This window comes from Meles meles, chromosome 2 (genome assembly GCF_922984935.1).
Source record: "Meles meles chromosome 2, mMelMel3.1 paternal haplotype, whole genome shotgun sequence".
Lineage (NCBI taxonomy): Eukaryota > Metazoa > Chordata > Mammalia > Carnivora > Mustelidae > Meles > Meles meles.
The window spans coordinates 47,927,085-47,950,485 of NC_060067.1; the positions used below are offsets into that span (position 1 = coordinate 47,927,085).

Below are 23,401 nucleotides of genomic sequence, written 5' to 3' on the forward strand. Positions count from 1 at the left end.
AAGCTATCCTGGTTAAAGTTAAAAATTAGTTACCGTTCCCTACGATACAATTGAATAAGCACATTAACAGTTTATAAAAGAGGTTGTGAAATCTTCTAGGGGGAAAAAATATTATGTAACCCATTTGAAAGGGCGAGACTTCCTCACCACCCCCCACCCTTCTCAGAAGGGGGCTGAACTGCACTACTGGGAGGTTCATTCCTATTTCATAACTATTAGTAGTTCTCCAAAGGGCTTATCTTTTATTGTTAATATAATTTCTCTCTGAGCTGCTTTCTCCACTCTGTCCTCTCCATCTACGTCACCACCCACACCCAGAGCCATTATAAACATGTCCCCAACACCGGGCACTAATCTTCAGTAAGTAGAAACAGCAATGTCTTTTCTGCCTACCAACAGGGTTATAAACCTTGAAACGTCAGTATGCCAAGCTTTACTGGATTTTGTTGTCATGGTGGCTGAATATCCAGCTGAAGCGTACCTGACAAATCCATGTGGACATCCACTGTAACGATGACTTCCAAAGTGAGTGTTTTTTAAGCGGTATTGAAGAGCATTAAGAAGTATTTAGGATTGTAACAGCCCCGTTATCCTAACAGTCTTCTGATCTAGAATTTAAAACACAGTAGTAGTGCCATTCATAGTTTGTTTTTTTTTTTTCCTAAATAAGCTTTAAGCACTATAGGCAGACAATAAGGGCAATAGTGTATATAAGCTTTAAATTGCTTTAAACATCCTGCTTTTCATTATTGCTGTCATCGTTACCTATGTTTTAGGTTGCTGGACAAAATTTCTCCGACATAAGCTTTAAGTGCTTCTTTTGATTCTTTTAGAATCAAAGCTTAAATCAAAGCTTAAAGCACAAGCTTTAAATGATTCTTTGATTCTTTTAGAATGTGAAGTTCTACCAACAATGGGAATGACATTTTCCTTTTATGACAGAAATATGGTCTTCAAAGAAAAATCTTTTTAAAAATGTCAAGAATTTGTCCTCTATATTCTCTCAGAGGCAATATAGACAGGTGTGAGTGCCAGTTCGGCATACGAGCAAGGACACGGTAGCTGATTTATTTAATCCCTTTGCATCTGAGTTTCTTCATTTATAAAATGGGCATAACAAAAGAAGTTGCTTCAGAGAGTTGATGAAGATCAAATGGGTTGTTTATATCCTTTATAGCTCAGTAAACATTTTATATGGCTTAGCTATTATTATATCCTGTTACTAACCATTAATGTTTATTGAGGATTTACCTTGTATGAGGAAGTTCTGTTACAAGTGCTTTACTCATCTTATCTTAATGATATTGTAAAACCCCTATTAAATAGGTACTATTATCTCCATTTTACAGATGAGAAAAATGCAAAGAGATTTTCAGCAGTTTATCCAATGTCATACAAATACTAAGTGATAAGACTGGGTTTTGACCCCAGAAAGTCTGGCTGTAAAACCATTTTAATTAAGTAGTGTAACTACACAATAGTACCTCTCAAGTCATTCTGCTTAATTCATGGTGGTTCAATGATACAGAAAATTGTCAGAAAAATTCAAAACAATGGGCAATGGGTGTTTCCAACCAAAACGCATTCACTAGGGCCTAGAGGTTTTTTATTTTTTATTTTTTGCACATATAGAAAATGTCATTGGAAAAATAACTGAATGTCTGATAATGAGGCATTACCTTATCTATCCAGTTACTCCTGAAAGAAAAGAAAAACAATTCCAAACCTTAAGATGGTAAGAGGTAAATCAAGAAAATATAGAATATATTGATACATATCTGCAAATGATATCCAATAAGGGGTTAATATAAAAAATATATAAAGAACTTGTTTTTTTTTAAAGATTTTATTTATTTATTTGACAGACAGAGATCACAAGTAGGCAGAGAGGCAGGCAGAAAGAGAGAGGGAAGCAGGCTCCCTGCTGAGCAGAGAGCCCTATGCGGGGCTTGATCCCAGGACCCTGGGATCATGACCTGAGCCAAAGGCAGAGGCTTTAACCCACTGAGCCACCCAGGCACCCCCAAAATATGTAAAGAACTTGTACAACTCAATACCAAAAACAAAAAAACAATCCAATTAAAAAATAGGAAGAGGAACTGAACAGACATTTTTCCCAAGAGGACATACAGATGGCCAATAGACACATGAAAAGATGCTCAACATCATTCATCATCAGGAAAATGCAAATAGAAACCACAATGAGCTATCACCTCATATCTGTTAGAATGGCTAAAATTGAAAAGACAAGAAGCAAGCGTTGGCAAGGATGTGGAAAAAAAGGATATTTTACGCACTGTTGGTAGGAATGTAAATCGGTGAAGCTATTGTGAAAACAGTATGGAGGTTCTTCAAAAAATTAAAAATAGAAACACCATATGATCCAATAATTACACTATTGGGTGTTTACCCAGAGAAAATGAAAACACTAACTTGAAAGGAATGTTTAATCCAGCGTTGTTTACAATAGCCAACAAAAACGTCCATCAATAGACAAATGGATAAGGAAAGTGTGGTGTACACACACTCACACACATATACACAAGAATATTACACAGCCATAAAAAGGATGAGGTTATGCCATTTGAGACAATATGGATGGAACTAGAGGGTTTTATGCTAAGAGAAATAAAAAAGACAAATACCATATGATTTCACTCATAAAAGGAACCTAACAAGAAGAATAAACAAAGAAAAGAATCAGAACTATAAATACAGAGAACAAATTGATGGCTGCTGGGGGGGTGGTGGTGCAAAATGGGTTAAGGAGAGAGGTAGATACAGGCCTCCAGTAATGGAATGAGTAAGTCATGGGATAAAAGGCAGAATATAAGGAATACAGCCCATGATACCATAATCTTGATGTAATGGGATGGGGAGAGCTACACTCTTGGTGAATATAGCATAATGTATAAACTTGTCAAATTACTAATTTGTACACCTGAAACTAATATAACACTGTGTGTCAAATATACTGAAATTTAAAAAAAAAAACCATAAAAATACATAGGATCAGATTAAAAAAAAAAAGAAGACACCAATACAAATAGCCAACCAATACATGAAAAAAAATGTTCATTTTGATTGTAATTAGGACAATAGTAATTTCCAGTGCGTGTGATCGTGTGGTGAGATAGCAGAGGAACAGACTCAAACAGCCTCTGCAGGGCAGTTTGGTCACTTGTAGCAAAAGCCTCAAACAAGCACATCTCCTGCCCAGTAATTCCACTTCTAGGAATTATTTCATATAAAGAAATGCATAAATGTGTTCATTTAAATATTATTTATAATAAAAATTTGGAAACAACCTAATAAGGAATTTATTATACATATGACCTTATAAATCTATCCTGAGGAAATGACCATTGATATGTGCAAAGATTTATCAACACAGAAGTTCATGATAGTAAATAGTAAATTTAAAAAAAAAATTATTCCTGTTAAAAAGGAATTAAATAAATCATAAAGCACCTGCATGATTTGGAAATTATGCTACAGAAGTCCATAAATATGCATATGAAAAGACTCAAAGAACATACACTACAGGTTAACAATCATAATTTCAGAGTTGTAGTACTAAAAGCGAATTTTGCTTTTTTTTTTTTTTTAATGTTTTCCAGACTCTCTGCATTAAGTACTTCTGTACTGCCACACTGGGGGAAAATAGGAATCTTATAATAAATGGAAATAAATATTTATTTCAGTGTGAAAAAAAAATTCTGGCCCATATGATACAAAATTGTAAACTACAAGTGACAGGAAACCCAGCTTAACTGCCTTGACAAGAAGAATGTTACTGCTTTTCATGCTTCAGGCATGGCTAAATCCAGGCCCCAGAAAAGTTGTCAGGACTTGGTCCTTTTCTCACGATCTCCTAAACTTTCTCTCTCTTTCTCTCTTTTTTAAATTGCTTCATTTTCAGGAATGCTCCCTCCATAAACTTTCACATTGCAAATATGATGGTGCAAATATGCCCAAGGTGTTTCTATCCTCTTCCCCTTGCAAATTCTTCAACTGCCTTTTTCATAAGAGTTAAAATAAAAGTCCTTGATCTTATTTTCATTGGCCATATTGAGACAGTTTTCTTATCCTTGATCCAATCAAACACTACCGTGAATGGAATGCCCTGATTGGTTATGCCCGGGTCACATGTCCACTGCTGGAGCCAGGAGGTGGGGTCAGCCTGGGTGGCAGGGAGTGAGAGTTGGGGAAGGATGGTTTTCTAAGACACAGTGGAGTTCCACGTAGAAAAGGAAGAGTGTGCAGGATGCTGGTGAACTGAAACCACAATAACAAAGAAACAAAAACACATTCACGACTAGATTTCCGTTTCTTTAGATACTGGCGGTGCATGGGTAGGAATAGCGTTAGCAGCCTTGAATCATTTAGGTCTCTTGTGTTTGCACATGACAGAGAATCCAATTAGACAGGGCTTAACGAAGACAGAGAATTTATTGACTTACATAATTGAGAAGTCCAGAGGTAGGGCTGGCTTCAGGTAAGTCTAAGCCACCTGAGGATCTGGCTCTGAGAGGACAGTCTCTCCAGTTTTCAAAGTGGTAGCAGTTTTACTTCCAGATTCCACACAAAGGCTCCTGGCAACTCTGGGCTTTCTCCCCCCAGGGGAGCAAATTTTTGCAGCCCGTCCACACCTCACAAACTTACACCACCCCCAGCATGATCCAGGGACAAAGAAGCTGTAGCATTTTTCTATACAGGTCAGGTGATTGTCACTTCTGTCACTGGTCCAAATCGGAAGGGTGTGTAAGAAGGCTTGGTACTAATTCTTCCAATGTTTGGTAGAATTCACCAGTGAAGCCTCCTTGTCCTGACTTTTCTTTGTTGTAAGTTTTTAATTACTAAATCAATCTCTTTACTAGTAATAGATCTGTTCAGATTTTCTGTTTCTTCATGATTCAGTCTTGGTCGGTTGTATGCTTTTAGGTGTTGGTCCGTTTCTTCAAGATTGTCCAATTGCTGGCATACGATTGTTTAGTCTCTTATGATTCTTTGTATTTCTGTGGTATTAGTTGTAATGTCTCCTCTTTCATTTCTGATTTTATTTCTTGAGTCCTTTCTTTTTTTCTTGGTATATCCAGATAAATGTATGTCGATTTTGTTTATCCTTTCAAAAAAGCAGCTCTTAGTTTCACTGATTTTTTTTCCCCTATTGTCTTTTAAAACTCTATCTCATTTACAATTTCCATTCTGATCTTCGTTATTTCCTTCCTTCTGCTACCTTTGGGCTTCATTTGTTCTTCTAGTTCCTTGAGGTGTAAAGTTAGGTCATTTATTTGAGCTTTCTCTTTGTTTCTAATGTAAGTGTTCAGCGCTATGAATAATTGGCCCAAATTGGATCACGAGCTCATTCCTGACCAGTCTGTGTGGCGTAAAGAATGGGATGCATGATTGGCTTGAGCCAACTATAGTCCATTCCTGGAGCTGAGGGGGCCAGGTCAATCCCATCTTGACCACCAGTGAGAATGGAAGAACGGTGTATCCCCAAGGAAAATCAAAGGAGGGGAGGGGAAGAAGGGAAGAATCTACACTGGGGAGGTAGATGGCAAATGTCTACTCCAACTCCTTAGGAGTCTGAACTGTTTTAAACTCTACCTAGTTCATTTTTGAATGGGAAATATTTATTAAAACTATATCCTGCTTGTGGCTTCATGCAGAATATTTCTAACATACTTGGCTAAATGAAGAAGCATACATTGGTTGCAAATCTTCAGGCATGTCTCCATTTTAAGCTTTTCAGATGTGCCTGCTGTCATTTAAAGGGGGAGAAAAAATTATATCATCCTGTAAACTGCCCTTCACAGCCCCGGGAAGCCTTTCTTCTCTTGGGTTGAAATAACCGAAAAATTGTTTTTATTTTTGATATGTATTTTCATGAAATTTTGTTGAGGGAAACATATGGGGCTTTGAAATGTCAGCACACTGGGAGGAAGGCAGGAAGTGTAAAGAGTTTTGTGCTCCTGTCTCTTTTATTTACAGAATGGGTTCAAAGTCGTGCAGGGTTAGCGAGAAAAACAAACATAATGATCCCTGCCTGCTTGGGATGACATCTGTCCACCAGGACAGTCACTAGCTTTGGGTTTTGAAGGGTTTTCAGAAGATGACACAGGGGTGGAATGACATGTTTTCATCTCCCAGAAGAAAGTTTGCATGAATCCTTTCAGAACCAACCTCTCCTGTGATAAATAAATGTGCCTCTGCCAGAGAAAGCAACAAGAAGACCTCAGCAACTGACAGCTTAAGAGAGAGCGAGAAAAAAAAAAATCACCAAGGCTAATGTCACTGCAAATGAGGGACAGCTTTGAAGGTTACACGATTAAAAAATGCTCTGCACAGACAACAGCAGGGCTGGGCATATGATGTGACTCACTGATCTGTTTTCCCACGTGGCAGCTGCTGCACGAAAATCCCCCATCTTCTCTCTCATGAGTCAACGGAATTCTGCTAAAGGGTCATAAAATGGCAGTGAAAACATGTCTGCTACCCGGGCCCAGGAGATGATGGAAGTGGGGAAGGGGGGGTCACCAAGGGAAGGGAAGTGGGTGTCCCAGAGGCCCGCCCACGTAAGGACGGCTCCTCCGCAGCCTGGGGCACAACGGCAGATGGGGACAGAGACTTCAACACAAGCACGGGGTGCCCAGCCCTGGCTTCCGGGCTCCCAGCCACACCCACCGCGCGTGGACCGCTCTTCAAAGACTTGAGTCTCAGGCAGTGAAAGGAAACTTCCTCTTTCGAATCCTGGATTCTTGCCAAGACCATTTTATCTGTTGGATTTTCTGGGTCCAAGACTTGGGTGCTGTGAGATTCCATAATCATGGCTGAGTCCCCTCAAAGAAACAATTACCAGCTCTAATGTTTATAAAGAGCATTTCAAAATCTGAATTCAGCAGTGCTCAGGTAAAGGCCCACAGAGCATAGAATTATCCGGATTTCATTAACTGCTGAATTGATTAGTCATAAAAACGTCATTGCATTGGAAAACCATTTTAAGGTTAGATTTGATTTCACTTTGAAAGAACTTCTGAGTGGACACAATGACCTGATGAAACTCAGAGCCAATTGTAAATTCGCTGAGCGCTTCGTTACCATATGATTTCAAAAGCAAAAATGCAATAAAAAATTCTCAGCCAAAATTATGTTTAAAATGGAAGATAGGTGCATTTAACTCTATCTGCTAGGATCTAAGGTGGGACCTTTAAGAGAAAGGAGAGTTTGTACTCCAAGGCCCTTCAAACAATCCGGAACCTGCTGAATGCCTTTGCACATGTGTGCTTATGTCCAAAAGTGCTCTCGGCTGTGGATCATATTAGAGCCCATGCATTCCTACACCAAATGCAACAGTTTGGGGCTCAGGGCATGCACAAACCTGAGTAGACTCATTCCCACTCATTTAGTAACGAGTCAACAAATATTTTCGTGCCTAGTATATTACAGGAGGTGTTCTGCAGACCAAGAATTCAGCCACGAAAACAAATAAATCTCTGTACTGATGGAGCTTGCAGTCTAATGGGGCCAAGGACTATCACCAAATAAGTTAAATGTATAGTGTGTGAGGTGGTGGTAAGTGGTAAGGAGAAGAGTAAAGCAGAGAACGCGTATGAAGTTTGCAGTTTTAAACAGAGCAGCATGAAAGGACTTCATGGAGAAGGTGTCATTTGAGCAGAGCACTGAAACTGATGAGAATGAAATTTGAGATGCTATGTGAGGGAAAAGCATTCCTGGCAGAGGGAAAGGCAAGTACAGGTGCCCAGAGGCTTGAAATGTTTGGGTAGCCTGAGAAAGAGCAAGAGACCAGCACAGTAACAGAAGCGTCATCGGGGCTGGGACTAGTATTGGATAAGGTCGGAGAGCCGTCTGAGAACCGCACCAGGTTGGGTCTCTGGAGCCATCGTTAGGGGATTGGACTTTATTTTGAGTGAGATGGGGAGGCGTTGGAGGCAACAGAGTGGCATGGCCTGATTTAGATATTAACAGGACCACATGGCTACCGTGTTGGCACAGACTGAACGTGACAAGCACAGAAGCGGGTTCATCATAGCATCTGCTGTCGCTATAGCATGACCGGGGGCTACTGCCATCAGCATGGTGAGAGACATGGGCAGCTTGGGCCAGCGTGAGTGTGGGATGCAGATAAGGAGGATTGAAGAGGCCGGATCTGATTAGATGTTCAGTTCTTACCTTTTTTGTCTGTGTAGATGCTTCCCTCCTCACTCCACCATTCTCCACTCTCTTCAGGGTGCACAGAAGCAAAACAGAGTTAGGACAGGTGCTTTAGGAGACCCCAGAAGACTGGGCACACTTTTCAGTCATCCCCGATAATAGGGATTTCATCCTAGCCATCTTGCTGTCCACACACCATCTCTGGTCCCCAGAACCCTCATGGGCCTCTGTCCTGAGAGAGGAGACAGATGCCCAAGGTCAGAGCAAGGTGCTCACAAACAGGAAAGAAAAAAATTCCAGCTACTCTTGTTTTAGGAACCAGTTAGTTGTTGGGGATTTGTTTTGCCCTTGCTTCCAGCAGCAGGCTCCCAGGGAGCTACATCTGAGGAGCACTTGACAAGCCAGAGACTCCGATCAGTGTGACTTCCACACTGGGCCACAGCACTCACTGTCGGGACCCACAGAACTCATCTGAATCTATTTTGGAGGATGTTTCTTCAAACCATGTTGGGCTTTTCCCCTTTCAACGTTTTATTTGCTATAATTTCAGACACAGAAAAGTTGCGAGAATATGACACAGCTTTGTTACACATATCCCCCAAGTGTTAACATCGACCACATTTGTTTTATACACCCACGCACGTTTCTTACCTGAACTTTTTGAGAGTCTTTTGCAGCAAGCAACTCCTCCCATTTTGCCCAGGACCTTCCTGATTTTAACATTGAAAGTCCTGCCTCCTTTGGTTCCAGGCAAACTGAGACAACTGGTCACCCTAGCTACAGCCCTGATGCCCACTTATCTGTAAATACCTCAGCGTGTATGTACTAAAAACAAGGACATAACTAACTATTGTATGGTTAACAAAATCTGGAAATGAACTTTGATACAAAAGCCTCTTCAATCTACAGTTGACAAAGTCTTCAGATTTAACCAATCTTCCCAATCAAGTCTTTTGCAAAAGAGAAAATCCCAGATCATGCATTGTCTTCACTTGTCATGTTTCCTTTGTATTCCTTTATCTGGACCAGTTCCTCAGTCTTTGTCTTTTGTGAGGCTAGTATTTGTGAAGAGGATAGGCCAAACATTACGTAAAATGTTCCTCAGCATGGGTTTGTCTGATGTTTTCGCACAATTAGATTCAGGTTATTTGTCCTTGGCAGGAATCCCACAAAAGGGAGGCATATGGTGTTGATTTATCCCAGGAGCAGGTATATTAACTTTGATCACTTGATGGAGGAGGGTTTCTGCCAGGTTTCTCCCCTGTAAACTTGCTATTTTCTCCTTTGTAATTAATAAATAGATTGTAGGGAGACATTTGGAGACTATGGAAGTATCTCGTTTCTCATCAGACCCTCCCATTTGCTTTAAAAGCCATTGATGATTCTTGCCTGCATCATTTTTATGATGGTTTCCCACGGCTGAACTTTATTTTTCAATATTTTAACAGTGGAGAATCTTCAGTAGAAGAGTACATGGGTTTATGGAGGAGAAAATTTAGAGATAATTACAGTACAATGTAGCAGGGCATGGCAAGCTACAAGACCCTGGGTAAAAGCTAGCCCAACACCAATTTTGTAAATAAAGTTTTATTGGAACACAGCCATGCCCAACTGCTTCCCTATTGTCTACGACTACTTTCACACCACAGTGGCAGAACTGAGAGACTGTATCAGAGACTATGTGGCTTGAAAAGCCCAGTGTATTTACTCCATGGTCCTTATAGAAAATATTTGCTGACACCTAATAAAAGGGGGAAGCCTCCTCTGAATTGAACTTCAGTTCTGTTTAACTCATAGGTAGGGAGCACTCGTCTGCTCTGTAAAGCCCTGAGGGGTGGGTTACAGCAAGCAGTGGGTGTTCCTGCCCCGAACCTGGTAAGGTATAAGGCTTCCGCATGTGGGTTACCATACATACTACAGAGGTGTCCTGTCATGCCTTACTTAAAAGAAACTAACTCTGTTTTTCTTTTAAAGTATAATTATGTATTATCAAGAAAGAAAATTACACCAAATATAGTGATTAAATACAATTACTATGATTAGCCTGGCCCAAATCGTTGCATGTCAAAGTATCGCCAAATCATATAAGAATGTCCTCTTTATTTCTAGCAAATCATTGGTACAACAGAACTCGAGGGATTAAAAGAATTTGAACGGCTTTCAAAATGTGTAACATAAGTGGCCCCTGGGTGGTTCAGTCGGTTAAGTGACAGACTCTAGATTTACACTCAGGTCCTGATCTCAGGGTCAGGAAATGGAGCCCTGAGTCAGGGTCCATGCTCAGCAGGGAGTCTGCCCGAGATTCTTTCTCTCCCTCTGCCCCTCCCCCTACCCCATGCTCTCTCTCTCTCTCTTTCAATAAATAAATAAATCTTTTAAAAAAAGAAGTGTGTAGCATGAAGACAGAATCTGTTTTGGCACTAGATTCAGTAAAGATAAATAATAAAGGTTATTGGGAGGTTGAAAGTATCAATTAGTCATTTACATGTGAAGTCACTTTTATTTCCAGAATGTGTCTTGTTTATTAGAGCTCCAGGCAAGATTAGGCTAAATTGAGTGTGTTGCTCAGAAGGCTCTGTTTTGCGCTAGGAAGAGGAAGTTCTGGAAAATCAATTAAGAGCTCAAAGTAACTTAATCTTGTTGATTGTTCCCTATTATGGGGAACACCCATGCCATGTAGTGCTGGAAAGACCAGCTCCAGGAAAAGATCAGGCCCAGCCTATGTGATTAGAGAGTTATGTATCTTTCTGGTGAGTTTTGTCTAAACACACATACACACACAAATCAATCTAGATTTTTCTAAAGCCAAAGCAACAATTTTTTATTGGTAGAAACCATCCATAGAAGATTCTTGCAAAAGAGAGTAGTCAATCTAGAGAGTAGGCAAAGTAGGCAAAGAAAGTATTAGGGGCACCTGTCTGGCTCAGTTGGTAGGGCATGTGACTCTTGATCTCGGGGTTCTGAGTTTGAACCCCATGCTAGGTGTAGAGATAAAATCTTAAAAAAAAAAAAAAAAGAATTTTCATGACTAATAGAGTTCTTACTAAAGATTATTATTTTATGCTCTAGGGAAGCATGAGACTTTAAAGCAGACAGAGCAGCTCCAAAACTGGATAGGATATTGAAGACTTGGAAGAATATAAAAATGAAACCCCAAATAATTACAAAATGGCAGAAGATAGAAAAGGAAAAGTGGGTTGATTAGTGTAAGACTAAAGCACATGAACTTCTGCCCAAGACACTCACTGAAGTGGATGATAGAAATTAAGCTCAGGCAGCAAAGAACCGCTGAGTCCTGAAATGGACATCTAGGAAGGAGAGAGGTGGAAGAAGGAGGGCTCTCCTTTTCCAAGTCGTCTGCGGCCACTTCTGGTGTCACAGAGCATAGGTGTCCTTTGCTCTAAACAAATTGTTACAGATTGCATATTTGTTCCTGCCCTCTAAATTCTTATTTTCAAAGCCTAACCCCAAGGGGATGGTAGTAGGTGAGGGGGCCTTTGTGGGAGGGACTTAGGTTAGATGAGGTCATGAAGGTGGGGCCCTCTTGATGGGACTAAAACCTTTATTTTTTAAATTTTTATTTTTAAAAGACTTTATTTATTTGACACACAGAGATCACAAGTTGACAGAGAGGCAGGCAGAGAGAGGAGGAAGCAGGCTCCCCACTGAGCGGAGAGCCGGATATGGCGTTGGTTCTATCACAGTACCCTGGGATCATGACCTGAGCCAAAGGCAGAAGCTTTAACCCACGGAGCCACCCAGGCTCCCCAGGACAAAAGCCTTTATACAAAGAGGAGGAGACACAGGCTCTCTCTCTGTGATGTGAGGATCCAAGGAGAAGATGAGGGTCATCTGCTAACCAAGAAGTGGGGCCTCACCAGATACTGAATCTGCCAACACCTTGCTCCGGAACTTTCCAGCCTCTACAACTGGGAGAATTAAATGTTGTTTAAGCCAACCAGTCTGTGATATTTTTGTTATACCAGTCTGAGCTGAGACACAAAGCAAACACTCTTTTATCCAGAAGAGTTGGGGGAGGGGGTATGTAGAATTTTCAGGATAACTGAATATTCTAGTTTCTTAAGAGTTCTGGAACTCTGTACTTCTTTAGAGTTGCCTAGACGTTTTCACGTACAGTGACTGATTTTATTATCACAGCACACCCTAAAATAGGCATTATCAGCCCTTTTTTGCAGATGGAAAAAACCAAGGACCAGAAAAGTGAAGGAAGGGAGGGTCCCAAATTAGCCAATCCATGAACCAGGGCCTCTTGAGTTCAGATCAGGGCATATCCCAGGGCATTTATGAGGACTCTGATTTGTCACTGTATTGGTCCGCTGTCAGTAGGAAGCCAGTGTTCACTCCAGATGGTTGAAATGGAGAGACTCTAATGAAGGGGTTCCTTATAAGGTGTGGGCAAGGTGCAGAGAGCAGCATGGAGTGGGTGCATTCAGATGGCTGCAGGACTGGGGAGCTGAAGGAGACGCGGAGGGCATAGTCTTCCCCAGTGCACAGCGTTGGAGCTGTGGATGTGAACTGGGCTGCTGGGCAGGAAGGGCCCAATGATGGACACTAAAGCCAGAGGCACTGGGAAGAAAAGCTCCAGCCTCCCTCCCCCAGCCTTCCGTTCTCCAGCCTGTCCTTGCACCAGCCATCAAGTGAGTCAGCCAGAATGAGCTCATCCGCTTAAGTGGCCTCCCTGGGCAGAGGGCAGGATGGTGGAGTATGGATTTGGGAGGGGACAGGAGGAAGGCCCGCAATGAAAAGGGAATAGCCAGCACTCCAACTCCATAAAGGAATACCCTAAAAAACGGTTACTCTAAAATAAGGTTGAACATAATTTATATAGGCTTAGGCCCGTTATCCCTTACCTGAAGCTCCTTGGGTCAGATGCATTCTGGGATTCAAAATATTTTGTATTCCAGACAGATAATAGTGACATAAACTATATATTATATAATGCCCCCAAACAGAAACTAGGGCACTGCCTGTCATCAAACACATTTGTATGCTTGCAGCAAAAGGCATGACTATTTTCTCTAAGTGAGATAAATGAGTATAAATAACTTCTCATTAGCCCAGGTTAGTTTTTGCTACCAAATGAATTTTGGAATTGTGGACAAGGGATTATTGCCAGCAGTTTAATGTTCGGAAATCACCCTAGGATTTTGTGGCATTTTATTGTCATTATTATGAACGCTGATTGTCCTTCTTTCGCTAGCTTGTTATGTGTATGTATTTTTCGGGATTAAAAAAATGCAAATTTACCTCATATAGGCTTTTAAAAATATATTAATTTAAAAATAAAAGAACATGGTGATCCCCTTTGCGAAAGAGTCTCTGGCCTGGAAATGATTCACGGCAGAATTCAGCTTTAAATAGCAAGCACCCTGCTCCTTACAATTTGGCTTTGTCGACAAGAAGTGGAGTGACACACTACTTCTCCTGAGTGGCACTGGGTAATATGTCCTGGATGGGCCCCTGACAGTGAAGAGAACATCTCCCCCACTCTATCCCCTTGGACACTCGGCGTGCTCTGGAATGCCCACATTAGCAGCCCTAGGAACGGTTTCAGGGAACTCAGTGGCGATCTTTAGTGGTAACTTTTTTGGCAGGCATTCCTGGTCTCTGAAGCTCTGAAAGACACAGTTCTCAGAACGACTTAACAGGAAGCCTCACCCATGAACAGAGGAAGCTGAGGAAGGAAGGAAAGATGGCAGTGCTGGGGGAGGGGCGGCATAGCAAACAATAAGCAAAGTCACATGCCTTGGGACTGTGTCTACGTGGTCAGAGGAAGCAACCCCATCTGCGCCTTCCTTGCTGCCCCCCAACACTCTTCTAGGTACCCGGCCTCTGCTGGCCCAGATCATTTCTCATTTCCCAGGCTGACTCAGACACGTCCCACCTTAGGATATTATGTTCTGGAACGCCTCCTCTCCCTGCTCCTCATCCTCCCAGGTCCATTGCCCAGCTATCACTGTCCTTCATGACCTTCAGAGCCAAACCTCCCCTCTTTGATGGGAAGGAATGGCCGCTTCTCTCCGTTCTGGCAGCCTGCATGGTGGTTTCGACTTTTCCCATGATGCTCACCCTATTTTACTTAGTGTTGGAAGAATTAATTGTCTTATTCCATTTCTGAAATTAAAAGCTTTGTCCACTTACACTTTTTCCCCGTTAATTCATCAAGCATTTATTCAAAACCTCCTCCGTGTAGCTAGGGTGCTTGGCTTCAGTCTTTGAAGATAAGTGAGAAAAGTTTCCTGCATCACAGAGCTTACAGTCCGGTGGGAAAAGGTGGGCAGTAGGAGAACACAGGGGTCTGGGAGCGTGCAAGAGGGACAGGCTGCCCAGCTGGTGTGCCTGCTTGTGGTGGGCAGTAGAGGAAGACTGAAGCCTCACAGGCAGGTGGGAAATAGACCAGTGAATGAAGGGGAAGGCTGTTGCTGGCACAGAGAGAGCATGGCATGGCGCCAGGGGCCTGAGGATTGAACTATATTCCAAGAACTGCAGGTCACCGAGCATAACTGGTATATGGAGGTTAGGCAGGAGAGGTGAGGCTGGACAGTGAGCAGCCGCCTGATGCTGAAAGGTCTTAGCAACCTTGCTATGGGATTCAGGTTAGTCCGTGGTGGCATCTGAGTGGCCTGGAGGGATGAGGCATCCGGTGAAGTCACAGATCAAGGTATGATCATCTGGCATCTCAGGTTGAGTTCCCACAGAAGCAGATTCTGAGACAAAGATTCAGGTGCAAGCAGGTTAATTGGGAGGTGATCCCAAGAACTGTTAGGGGTATGGGGAAGTGGGAAGGGAAGGTGGCCACCACAGGGACCGTGGACAAGCACGTTGTCGCTGTGAGTGTCTCTGCTCATGCCTCCAAAAAGCTGTAGAATGAGTTTTGGAGTCATTTCACTTGACGGGCAAGGTATTACCCACTGGGGCTCCCCTCAGTCTTTGTTCAAAGGCGGTTCTCAGGGGCTTCCACACCCCAACACTGTGGCCTACCCTGCATGAGGGGTCACGGGTGCCTTCAGTCAGAGAGGACCTGTAGGCGCTTGAGGAGGAAGCCACCGGTGTAGATGGCTTATGTCCTATATACGTCTGGTTATCCAGATGGAGTAATCCAGACACGCATGGCAGGTCTGGGAGTCAGGGCAGGAGAAGGATGGCTCACACAAGGGGGAAGAGAAGAGAGTTGTCGGGTGAAGGCAGACTTGAGGTGTGGGCAGGTGAGGCAGCCACGAGGAAAGGTAAGTGGCCAGGAGTCCCAGAACTCCGAGGCCTGAAGGGGGACCACTGCCTCCTCACCCCTCAGGCGGGACAGCCCCGAGGCTTGTTCTACAACATTGTTTTCCAGAGGCCTGAGCCCAATGTTCACCATAAGCACATGGATGTCCCCTGTATTGGCCACTTTCGCTTTCCCGGCCCACTTCCCCGCTCCCCTAACTGGTCCTATTCCATCCAGTTAACCTTCTCGGTGGGAGGTGGTGAGAGATGGAATGCAGGAAAAGAGGTCATCCAACAGAGTGTGATCTTATGGAGAAAACTGAAGCCCTGCCTAGGGACAGTTTGCCAGACAACAAGCTGAGGGCAAAAGCATCACATTCCTTCTCTTGCCCGGACCCCAGCTGGAGGATGGGGATCTCCAGCAATGTGATGCCTCCCAAGAGAAGCATCTCCCAGGGCACAGAGCAGGGAGGGCAAATCAAGAAGACCCAACTCCTCTCTCCCGCCAGGATGCAGCCTTTAACCTGCACTATTCCAATTAGTATTTCTGCTGCCAAAGAACTCTTTTCATGGCAAATGCGCTTTATCGGACCTCACCTTATACTTGTGAACTCCTTGTAATATAATACAGTATCTAAACTGCTTTTCATTGACCCCATACTGCTTCTTTTTTTTTTTTTTAAAGATTTTATTTTTATTTATTTGGCAGACAGAGATCACAAGTAGGCAGAGAGGTAGGCAGAGACAGGAGGAAGCAGGCTCCCTGCTGAGCAGAGAGCCTGATGCTGGGCTCGATCCCAGGACCCTGAGATCATGACCTGAGCCAAAGACAGAGACTTAACCCACTGAGCCACCGAGGTGCCCCGACCCCATACTTCTTTTGCCTCAAAACCACCAGGTAGCTGGACAGAGCAGGTGTTAGTGTTCATTCCCTATTGATCCAGGAGTCCAAGTCTTATCTGTAGCTTCAAAGTCCAGCATTCGCTCCAGTACACTATGTCCTTCCAGGAGTCAAGGTTGTCGGTGCTCAGCAAGGATCGCACTCTGAATGCTTGCCATACATCTTTTAATTGCTTAGCTGGTACTCAGTCAGTAACCAATCTTCTCAGAAGGTCCCAGTTAGGATCAAATTTCTTGGTTTGATAATGATCTGACCTAAATTAGACATGACCTAGGTGGTGCTACAGATGGTCTGTGTGTGCCCTCCACCCACCAAATTCATGTGTTGAAATCCTAACCTCCAGTGTGGTGTTATTATGAGGTGGTTAGGTCATGAGGATGGAGCCCTCAAGGGTGGGATTAGTGCCCTTCTAAGGGGTTGCAGAGACCAGAGTTTTCCCTTCCACCATGCAAGGACACAGGGAGTAGATAGGCATCTATGAACGAGGAAGGGGGCTCTCACTAGACCTGGAATCTGTTGGCACCTTGATCTCGGACTCCCCAGCCTCCTGTGTACAATACATTTCTGTTGTACCTGATCTATGGTATTCTGTTATGGCGGCCCAGATGGTCTAAGTCAGGAGGGTACATTATCTCTCTTTAACTGTGGAATTTCATGGAAAATCTACTTAGGCAGAGGGAGGCCGACAGAACTAAACTTGCTGAATGCCTACTGGGTGCCAGACAATTTGTAAATGCCATCACTTTACAGATGGAGAAACCAGAGCCCAGAGAGGCTGAGTCACTTGTTCAAGGTTACACAGTTAGTAGGGCAGAGCCAGGAAAGCAATCTGTGTCCCACTGACTCCAAATTCCATAGTCTTCTGTGCTTCAGTAAAGATTTCCAGTGGATGATGGCTAAGAAAATCAATACTATTTTTTGAAACATGACAAATAGGGTAAGGAATGATTTTTGGGTCCCTTGTGACACACACATGATTCTCCTCTTGCAGAGACGTGTCCTTGAGCTGCACTGTTGGCAGGCTGGGGGCCTGGGCTCTGGAGCCAGATTGCCATCATCCCACTCCGGCTTGTCATTGATCCTTTATTCACTGTGTAACTTTAGATGAGTTATCCAAGCTCCTAGTGCCTCAGTTTCCCCACCCCGGCAAAGTAGGGTCAATAGTATCCTTGCCCCTAGACGTGTAATGGACATTAAGCAAAGCTCAGGGTGCCTGGTGCAGAGAAAGCCGTGAGGAAGATCAGCCCTGAGGATGTCTCTGACCCATGACCCGTCCTAGAGAGTGTAAGGGTGGACCTGGAAATGCCGGGAGCCCAGGACCCAGAGAGAGACCCACAGGCGCCAGGACAAACGACCGCTGTTCCCTGTGGGTGGGAGCGTCTGCACCCGCCGAGCGAGTGGCACACTGAGGGGTGGGCGGGTCTCATCAGAAACGTATTTTGGTCTGTGGTTTCCCTGAGGCATTTTTATCTTTCCCAAATGACCCCCTTGGGAAAATGAGGCAGCCCGATATATAAAAATAGCCAGGATGTGAGAGAGGAAGTGAGAGGTTTCCCAAGAGAGGGCAGAGCCGCGGTGGTAGGAGCTCCGAGTCAGCCCCGCACCTCCACCGGGTGGCCCCTCCTCAGGACTATCCAACAAGCCCAGGGATCTGAACGACTTCCTCCTTCCTGGACGGAGACCATTGTCTTGAAGACAGTGGCGGCTCCAGCTCCGTCTGTGTTGGGCTGACCTTGGCTGAGGCTGGGCGGTTACCGGGCTCTCCACCTCTAAGGCGAGAGGGGGAAGGACTCTGGATCTCTGCTGTGCCTCCCAAGGGAGGGCTTGTCTGCTGAAGTCCCTAAGAAACTTCTACGATGTTATAGGGAAAGGAAGGGAAGCTCTTCTTGTGGGAGTCAGAGAGTGTAGGGGAAGGAGGTGTCCGAATTATTCACTCACTCACCCATCCACCCACCAGCCACTGGGTGTTGTGTTAGTTCCCAGGGCCGCCCTACACGAGTACAAACTGGGTGGCTTGAAGAACAGGGATTTATTCTGCCACAGTTCTGGGCACCCAAAGGCAAGGGGTCGGCAGGGCCACGCGCTCCCTGGAAGCTCTAGGGCTCAATCCTCGGTTGCCTCTCCCGGCGTGGGGTACTTGCCAGCAATCTTTGTATCCCCTGGGTCATAGAAGTGTCTGTGCCAACACTGCCTCTGTCACCGCATAGCCTCCTTCCCTCTGTGTCCTGTCTCTTCATGTGGCCTCTTAAGAGGACGCCAGTCATCGGATTTACGGCCTGTCTTAATCCAGTATGATCTTGCTTTCTCTAGTGGCATCTACAGAGGCTCTACATCCAAATAAGACCCCATTCTTAGATTCTCTGTGCCTTTGAATTTGGGGGAGACACTATTCAACCCAGTTCAGGTGTCTTCTTTATGCCAGATACCCTGCTAGTGGGCCTGGATATACAGACGAGTAAGTCCCCCCACGATGTCACAGTCTACAGAAGCAAATTATCGTACTGCCCTGCCCTGAATGTGAGCTAATGCTTCACATTTATTGAGCACTTACTAAGGGCCTGCGACAATGCACATTTTTCTATCAATCAGTGAATGCATGGCTAAAGAAAATGTGGGATTTATATGACAGGAAACATTATTCAGCCAGAAAAAAGAAGGAAATCCTGCCATTCGTGGCAACATGGATGGACCTTGAGGGCAGGAGGTTCAGTGAAAAAAAGTCAGACAAGGAAGGACAGACACTGTATGGACTCACTTATATGTGGAATCTTAAAAAAAAAAAAAAAAGAACTCAGAAATACAGAGAATAAATTTGCGGTTTTCAGAGGCAGGGGTTTGGGGATGGGGGAAGGGGAGGAAGGGGGTCAAAACTTCCAGTTGTCAGATAAACAAGTCCTGGGGATGTAATACAGTTGAGAACACTGGATTATATATTTGAAAGTTGCTAGGAATAGATCTTTAAAAATTCCAATCATAAGAAAAAAATTTGCAGCTATGTGAGGGGATGGATGTTAACTATACTTATTGTGGCTATCATTTTGCAATATATACATAAATCATAACGGTGTACATCCTAGACTAATAGAATGTTATATGTCAATTATATCTCAATAAAACTGGAAAAAATATAAAATTTTGAAAATTTTTTTAAAAAGGTGCATTCAAACTCATATCATCCTCCTAGAAAGCCCAGGAGGTCAATACTACTATTCTTTCCGTTTTAGAGATGAGGAAACTGAGCTCCCGAAAAAGCCGTAGGTCAGAGCTCGTTCCCTTGGTTCTGGAAGCCAGGGCACGCCTCCCTGAGGAGCTGGCATGGAGGCAGAGACTGTTGGAGGAGAAAACGGGAGCTCTGGGAAGGCTGGAGGGCAGATGGGGCGAGCAAATGTTCCAAGCAGAGGGAAGAGCCAGCGCCAAGGCCGTGAGTCAGGCACAAGCTTAGCATGTGTGAGAGGGAGGGAGGAGGCGGTCGCCTCACAGTGAACTGCCTGAGAAGCCAGGTGAGCTTAGACAGAGGGGCCCTGGGGCCAGACTTAGTCTTTATAAGAGTCTCCTGGGCTGTCGTTGGAAAATGGTCCACAGCAGAGCAGGAGGGGCCGCTGACTCAGCTCAGAGCAGAGGTCAGGAGGAAGGGCTGGGTTAAGCTTGCTGCTGACAGGACTGCTGATGGATGTGAAGGGGAGGGGGCCAGAAATCCCAGCTCACAGCCTGAGCATCTGGGGGTGTAAGACGCCACGGGGAGGTGAGGCTGATGAGGTCGGGCAGGAGCAGTTGCCTGGGTTGAACATGTGTGTTAGGCATTTGCTGGCATTTGAAGCCAAGGGACTGAATCTGAAGGGACCTTCCCAGGCCACAGTCACATAGCTCCGGGGAACCTGGTTCCCAAACCCAGAGGTCCCGTAGAAAACTCGGGGGGGGGGGCATGTTGGAAATACAGACTCCTGGGCTTTATCTCAGATGCCCTGAGTCCTGATGTAAGAGTGTCCAGGAATCTGCAGGGTTAGGAGGCGTACTGTCCTTCCATAGTCAAACTTGCTTTCATTAAGCACTTTCTCGGGGCCATCACTTTTCAGTCCTTGTTTTTTTAATCTCATAAGAATTCCATGAGATCCTTTCTCCCCGCCCTCCATCACAGATGAGAACCAGAAGGCTGAGAGCATGTCAGTCACTTGCCCTTGTCTCCCAGCAAATGCGTTCTAGGGGCTGGGGGACGGGGAGCTGGGCGCCAGGATCTGTACCCTTGAGTGTATTTCGTGAATCTCTTGAATCTTCAGGCCTCTTTCTTTCAACCAAGGGCTTTCTCCGGTGCCTGGGGCTTACTTCAGAAAAGCGGTGTCCGGCTTCTTGTCCCGAGTCTGGCTTATAATGTTGCAGCCGTCTGTGGATCTCCTCTTTGAGTAAATATTTAAAGCGGATTTGAATTTTTCCTCTTCAACCTTTCTAAATAAAAATAAATCTCGCCCTCTGGACTGTGTCCACTTGCTTCCCGTTTATTTAAGAGCTCCGTTTGTCCTGCTGAGTGCCGGTGAAGTGGGGCCCAGGCAAACAGAGGATGCCTGTGGTCAAGGAAGGAGAAGAAGGTTCTGCAACTCCAGGCTGAACTGCCCCAGCACCTCCCCCCACCTCACAATACCACCCCCCCCCCCCCCCAGCTGCTCCTGCAGAGCCCGGCCCAGTCATGCCTCCTCGCTGGGGCGCAGCCAGAGCCCCTTTTAGCAAGCAAACTTGCTACCAGGCTCATTCGCAACCCTTGCATTGGGCTGAGTTGCACCGGCTCCCCCCAGGGAACCAGCTCTGGAGGGAGTCACGTCCCAGACAGATTCCCACATACCTAGGTAAATGCTCACAATCTACCGTCAGGGATCACAAGTTGTAAACTTTTTAATGATGAAAAAAAAAAATGCTGATTGTTTTCTTTTTTAGGAGTTAGATTCCCCGGGCCCCCAGAGACAAGTCGACAGAAGGAGAAAGTGAGTGACCACTGACTTCCATCTGAAATCATTTTAATCCACGGAATTCCAGAAAATTCCACTTTTCCTACTTCAACCGCGCCCCCTCTTCCCTTTGTTTTTAACTTAGCTGCCATTTCCCAAAGACACGCGGCAGTGAAGATTCTCGTTCAGAAGGCCCCGCAAAATAAAAAATGAAAAAGAGACATCGCGCCCCTCCCCTCGCCACCCTGTCTGTCCCCCTGGTTCTGCCAGAACTCCACCGGCTTGCCAAGAGCCACCCAGGAACAGATTTCCTGTCTCATCTGCTGCATCTGGTCGTCCACTCCTACTCCCTGTTCATCCCCGCCACAGGCACTGCTGGCCACAGACCCGCTGCAGACGCCGAGCTCGCCAGGGCGCTGATCCGCGTGGCTGCAGCCGCCCTCACTTCTGCTTCTGCCGGAAACGCAGAGAAGCAGCCGCCCTCCCTCCCCCCAGCCAGGTGACACCGGGCAGCTCTCTAGTGGCGGGGCCACGTCCAAACCCTCCCCACCCCCACTCCCGCCCAGGAAGCCAAGCCTTTACCGTCTATACACTCCTCTATTCCATGCCCGCGGCTTACACTTAGCTGGGAATAACCTCACCTCCGGTTCAAGCCACGGGAAAGTCAGGAGGTTTGGGTGGTATTTCAGGCTGAGTAAATTGCCTTGCTGGGCTTGGGGTGGGGGGTGGGGGGTGGGACGCTGGCTGAGGGAATAATCCTCTCTGAGCCAGGGTGTCTCTGACTTGAAAACAGAGAGATCTCCCAGGCAATCGCTGTTTGTCAGGTGCGCTGAAATCGGCTACTAAAAGATAAATCTTTATTTTAACAGATGAATTCTGTTTATTTTCTTCTTCCCTTCCCCCCCCCCCCCCCGCCCCACCCCACCTTTTCCTTTTTAGTTGGTCTGGAGCATCCTCAAGGCCTCCTCGGTGACCCAGGCAACCTGTGTAGACTACCTACTATTTATCTCTTATGGACCGGATATTTGGGTTTCCCCAATTTCATATGTTGAGGTCCTACCTCCTAGAGTGCTGGGATGGGGAGGCGGGGCCTCTGGGAGGTACTGAGGGTAGAGCCCCCATGGTGGGTAGTGGCTCTTTTTTTTTTTTTTTAAGATTTTATTTATTTATTTGACACACGGAGATCACAAGTAGGCAGAGAGGCAGGCAGAGAGAGAGAGGAGGAAGCAGGCTCCCAGCTGAGCAGAGAGCCCGACGTGGGGCTCGATCGATCCCAGGACCTTGAGATAATGACCTGAGCTGAAGGCAGAGGCTTTAACCCCCTGAGCCACCCAGGCACCTCAATTAGTGGCTTTCTAAGAAGAGGACGAGACCTGGGAATTTCCTCTCCTGGTCCTGTGAAGATAAAGGTCGCCATCTGCAAGACAAGAAAAGGGCCTTTACCAAGAATGAGATCTACTGACACCTTGAACTGGGACATCAGCCTCCAGAACTGTCGGAAATAAATGTCTGTTGATGAAAATCAGTCTGTGAGATTCAGTTATAGCAGCTGGAGGAGACCAAGACACGATCCTTTCACCACTTTTCCTCCATGTTCATATAACCATCCATAACCATCAAAGAACATCTGTATAAATACATATATGATTAATATTGTTTTCTTATTTTTATATTTTTCTGTATCTTGCTTTTTGTTTGTTTTTTGTTTTGTTTTGTTTTGTTTTGTTTTTCTCTAGCACCTAATGGAATCCCTCTTAATTCACTCAGGTTAGCTCTAAGTTATCTTTCTGAACGGCCACGAAGAACTTTATGGTACGGCCACGAAGAACTTTATGGTGGAGCAGAACTACAGTTTCTTTAACCATTCTCCTACAGTGAATATTTACCTTGTGTCCAGTTTTTTGTTTGCTTGTTTAATCACTGTTTACAATGGAGTGCATTTCTGTGAAAAATACATCCTTAGGTCTTAAAGCTTTCACTCCTAAGGGATAGATTCCTGGGAGCGCAGATTCTGAGTCAGACATGTATGTATTTTTAATCATAAAAGATGTTGCCACATTTCTTTCAAAAAAGATTGTATTAATACATACTTCCAACCAGAAATGTACTAGAGTCCACAGATCCTCTTTAGCAATAGGGATTATTGGTCCCCCATTTTCCCATC

The 23,401-nt window shown here is 44.8% G+C and overlaps 1 long non-coding RNA gene across 1 annotated transcript; it reads left to right on the forward strand.

Moving 5' to 3' along the window:
• Positions 1-386: 386 nt before the first annotated feature.
• Positions 387-21,941, forward strand: LOC123937474. The gene is made up of 3 exons (XR_006817484.1): positions 387-525; positions 21,227-21,273; positions 21,383-21,941. It is a non-coding gene; the product is annotated as an uncharacterized LOC123937474 (long non-coding RNA).
• Positions 21,942-23,401: the final 1,460 nt, after the last annotated feature.